Source organism: Homarus americanus, unplaced genomic scaffold (genome assembly GCF_018991925.1).
Source record: "Homarus americanus isolate GMGI-L3 unplaced genomic scaffold, GMGI_Hamer_2.0 scaffold20930, whole genome shotgun sequence".
NCBI classification, from domain to species: Eukaryota; Metazoa; Arthropoda; class Malacostraca; order Decapoda; family Nephropidae; genus Homarus; species Homarus americanus.
The window spans coordinates 5,349,248-5,354,524 of NW_024748502.1; positions in this window are offsets into that span (position 1 = coordinate 5,349,248).

Genomic DNA, 5,277 nt, shown 5'->3' on the forward strand with positions numbered 1-5,277 from the left:
TTAGCGACTTATGGAGTTCTTCCTGGTTGAAAGGTCTGTCGGTGTCATCTTCACTGTTGCAGGCCTCTTCCATCATCTGGAGTCTGACCTGTCGCAGACGCCGTTGTGTCTCCTTCGCCTGTCTCGGGAGGTTTTTCGTTGCTGCTCGGTCAGAGAACAGTTTTGCAAGTCTCTCGGCTTCCTCTTCTGGGTTGGGATGGGTTGGCGGTGGTGGTGTTGCCTTCCCAGATGCCCTTCGGATCTGGGCCCACATCTTGCCAAGGGAGGTGTGCTCGTTCAGTTCGGAGCACCACTTGAGCCAGCTTACGTTTTTTATTTCTTCCTTCTCTTCCCTGGTATCCTTAACTATGACTTGCAGGAGATGTCTGTTTGTTTCCGTGGGATGTCTCCTGTAGTTTTTTCGGGCCATGTTCACTCTGTGGTTGAGTTCTTTCACCCTGGGACAGTAGTACCAGTAATCATTGTACTGTCTTGATGTGGGTTTTATTTTTGGGATAGCCTCTTCTGCCGCTTGGTGAAACGCCTCGACCAATTGTTGGTGGAGGGTTGTCTCGTCCACGGGTGCTGCGCCGGCCGGCTGTGATTTTTCGCGCCACTTAGCCAGGTGTTTCATAAAGAGTCCCCAGTCTGCCTTTTGGGTATTGTATCTCCATCTCGGCGGGGGTGGAGTGGGGAGTTTGTTCACCTTCAGCGTTGTTAGGTTGGCGAAGTGGTCGCTGGTCAGCGTGGGGTGTAGCTGCCAGGAGGCCGAAGGCTGTAGTGCACTGGAGACGAAGGTTAGATCTAGTCTTCCTCCCCTAGTGTGGGTGGGCTCTCCGGTGTTGAGGAGGCAGATCTCGGGTGTGTCTTGAAAGGTGGTGTATAGGTGTAGGCCGTCTTCATTTGTGGGGCTTACCGAGCTTAGGAAGGGATGACGTGCGTTGAAATCCCATCCTATGAGTGTGGCGTGGTCAGCGGCCGAAGCGAATAATTGAGTCACCTCCAGTGAGCCCCTTGGGTTCTTGTAGATGTTGTGAACAGTTAATTCCCGTGAAGTGAGAGGCGCTGCTGATTGGCTGAGGTGAAGGCGGCAACGGGCCAATCACCGCGCAGTCCGAGAGTGAGGCCCGGTCTGTGAAACTCGCTGCTGATTGGCTGGTAAGCGGACGGCAAGTGATCAACCAGAAGATGTAGGGGAGAGTATCCACTACAATGTATTCCATGCAGTATTGTGGCCAAAAGGGGCAACTTATGACAAACTGTACTAGTTATATATGTCTTATTTTAGGCATCACTATGGATTTACTGACACAATCATCGTGTTTGATGGTTATGGAACTCACAACACAACAAAAGCTGCAGAGCAACAACGAGCAAATGTTATGGGCACACGTGTACTAATTGTCCACCAATTACATTAGACCTGGAAGTTGGTTAATTTTTGTCAGAAAGTTGTACTTTAACAAGGAACAAAATGTTCTGTCTTTACTTCCTGAACTGAATAAGATTACACTTAATCAATTTAGAAATTTAAATGATGACTCACTTATTTCATGATATTTCTATATTTTTACAGTAATATCAGAAAATATAGTTGTTTTTAAGGTTATAAATAAACAGTTATATTGCATGTGCATATATGTGAAAGAACATATCAACCCTGTAGTGGACATCTCCCCTACAACTGCTTAGCGGCGTCACCAGCTGCCACCATCCTCCCTAGCAACCAAGCTGTTGAAGCGGCGACACCAGATGTTACGGTAACCTAGCAACGGAACTAGAGACCGGCGACTTTCTCAGGTTTTCCCAACATGACTCATAGAGGACTTGGTGGTTGCTGGGTATATAAGCTCTGTCTCTCCATTGAGATTCATTCTGCCCATCTTCCTGAACACGCAACACATCCTCCAGCAAGCTCCACGCTGTCCAGTTTTCATTCAATCCAGAGGCTACAGCACAGGCAACATCTTCTCTAACGAAGCTCCTGCACATCTACCTCTTCAACACGCTATCACCAAAACGTCTCTACTGAGCAGCTCTCACCACACGGCACCTCCAGCACCAGACTGTCTTTCATATAACCTTATATTATACAAGAAAACCACCTTAGAGTTTTCCATCCATCCTGAGTAAAGTAGACAACATTATACCACGAATCTTGCTAAATGGTGACTTCGGAGATAAGCACTACAGGATGGAGGGCGATCGATCTTCTGCCGACTTTCAACCACAACGTCGAGGATCATACCATGGGAAGCAGCCCTCGCCGCTCACGAGCGACCGAGGAGTAAAGTACAGGCCTGCTCTTCTGTGCTCTCGCCCACGGAAGTGGCCACGTGGGTCTCAGCACAAACCATTTCCAACCCTCCAGATGACAACAAATTGGCACCCTGCGGGCTGCCTTTGAAGACGTGTTATCAACAGACCAGCCCCAATCTCCTGCAAGATCTATCCTCTATCTCCTCGAACTCAACCCCCGACGCCTCTGGGAAGAGATGTGTCGGCTGAACTCCCGTCATTACCAGACAGACTCCTGACTCCTATCCCGCGCCCAGCTTCATCGCCACGTGCTACCCACAGAAGTACGCAACATCCTGTCCGCAGTAGATTACTCTACGACACCAGAACCATATGCAAATCATGCAGATAGAATTTTTAACGAAAAGCGCTGCTGCACCCCTGCCGCCACGGTCACACTCAGTACCATCGAACTTGTAAGCCGGGTCAACACCCCTCAGCCGAGCAATACCTCACAACATCAAGGACCTAAGGTAATTTTTGAACTGCAGGATGACAATCATTGAGCAGCGCGTTCTGCTCCTCCACACTATTGCCGCGCCCCAGTTCCTGACCTCACACACTCACGCCCCTGCCAAGTCTTTACACACACACAGCAGCCAACCCTCAGCACAACAAATTTACCCTCTGCTGGTATCACCAGACTTTCGGCCGCAATGCTCAAACTGTAGCCCTATTGCACCTATTCGGGAACGGCAACACCGGAGGCTATAGACGCCTCAGCCTCCATCCCTCCAGGCGCCCTTATATTACTGCATCGCCATCACCGCACCGCAAAGAAGTTCCTCATCGACACAGGTTCATCAGTCAGCCCTATCCTCCTCACCACGAGACAAGTCAGCAACCCTCAGAAGACCTGTTCGCTGGGCCAACGGTGCTCCATCGCCTCCCCACGGTGCACGACTCGCCTTAGACCTCGGTCTGCCCAAGACCTGCTTAAGAGCCAGATAGCAGACGTGTTCAACTCCATCCTTGGTTTCTGACTTCCTCACCTTTCCACAAGCTCGGCGTCAAAACCAAGTCATCTATGCCTCATCCATGAGCCTACAGCACGAAGATACAGGGTTCTCAAAGCCAGACACACCGACACTATCACCTGTCTTGCGCCTTCCAACGAGTTCTCCTCCTGCTCGCATTTAAATTCAAGGAGCTTTTTCACCCGAGTCTCCCTACCCCACCACCTACATCGGGAATTTTCCACCACATCGAAAACCAAAGGACCACCAGTCTTTTTCACGCCCGCTGCCCTGCGCCCTGAGCCCTGAACACATCCAAAGTAGAATTCAACAAACTACTGGGGTAAGACGGCATCTCATTCTCGTCTTTCATGAGTCCTGGGCACGTCTTCACATGGTTCCTAAGCTAACACCCGGCGAGTGGAGTGGGTGTGGCGACCAGCAGAGCCCTGGAATCTCGTCACCAAACCTGACAGGTACCCGGTTCCGCATGTCCAGGACTTTCACCACAAACTTCATGGCAAGACTATCTTCGAAGATCGACTTGAGCGTGCTCTTCCACCAGATCCCAGTAGCACCGGCAGATACCCAGAAGACAGCCATCACCACTCCGCTCGACTTTTCGAGTACACCATGAGTTTGGCCACGAATGGCACAGACTCCCAGAGTGTCTGCAGGCGTTTCGCTGACCCGATTTTGTCAACAGCTTCACATTGACGACATCCTCGCCGCATCTTCGACGCCTGCCGCAGCACCGCCACCACTCCATAACTCCTTTCTCCAACGCCTGCAGAACAACATGGAAAGTTCATCCAGCTAAGGCGCTCTTGGAACCTCGCCACGATTTCCTCGGGTCACAGAGTTTGCCCAGTGGCATACAACCCTACCACAGAAGATAACTGCGATTAGGAGTTCCTCAAACCTGAAACGGCGAAGAAACTCTGAGAATTCTGGGCTTAGTCAACTACTACCACCGCCATTGATGCTGCCACCGTCCCAGCCCCTACACGACCTTTCTCAAGGGACGCCCAAAGAAGTCTCACACATAAGTCTCTTATGTGGATTCAAGAGGCTACTACGGCATTCACCATTATCAAACAGCACATTACGCCTCACTCTCCTGGCCCACCCCGCACCTAACGCCCGGACTAATTTTTTGCCAACAGGCTTTCATCTGCAGTGGGGCGCCGTCTTACAGCAGGAGATCAACGGGCCTGGTTCGCGCTTTTCTCACAACGGCTTCTTCAACCACCACACCTCAAGTAATAGCGGATCGAGGAGAACTCAATATATACCTGGCTGTCAAACATTTCCAGCACTTCCTCGAGGCCCGCCAGTTCACCATCTTCACTGATCACAGTTTCCCTCGTCCACGCTGGCTTCAGCTTCCCAGTCACATACACCTCGTGTCCTGCGCCACTTTGGCTTTACATCTCGAGTCTCCTCCAGCGACGTCCAACACATTAAAAGGCAGCCAACGAGATCGCTGACGCCCTCTTCGTTGTAATCCACCATTCTTCCTTCATCTCCACCCATTGATTATGGGCAGCTAGCCGCTGCTCAAGAGAAAGACGAAGACTCCAGCATACAAGACATCCCCTCACGCCTCATATTCCAAGAACTCTGTTCCGGCATAAAGATAAATTGTGGTGCTGTGGTATCCAGGGATATTTGTGACCGTTCGTGCTCTCACGCCCACCGGGCCGAGTTGTTTCGACCGCATCCATGGTCTCAGCCACCTGGTGCGGGCTCCCAGCGCCTCTCCTCACGAACGCGGTCACCCGCTCCGCATCAAGCTCCGATACTAAGAAATGGGCTGCCCAGTGCCAGGCTTGCCAGTCCTCCAAAATACACATCGTCACATACGGGCCCCCTCACAAAACCTTCCCTATTCCCAAAGGACGTTTTTCAAGAAGTACACTCGACATCGTGACCTCCCATCATCCCACGGAAGACTCACATCTTCACTGCATCGACCGTTTCACCAGGTGGACAGAAGCAATTCCTATGCCCAACGCTACAGCAGAGACTACTGTCCACGCCT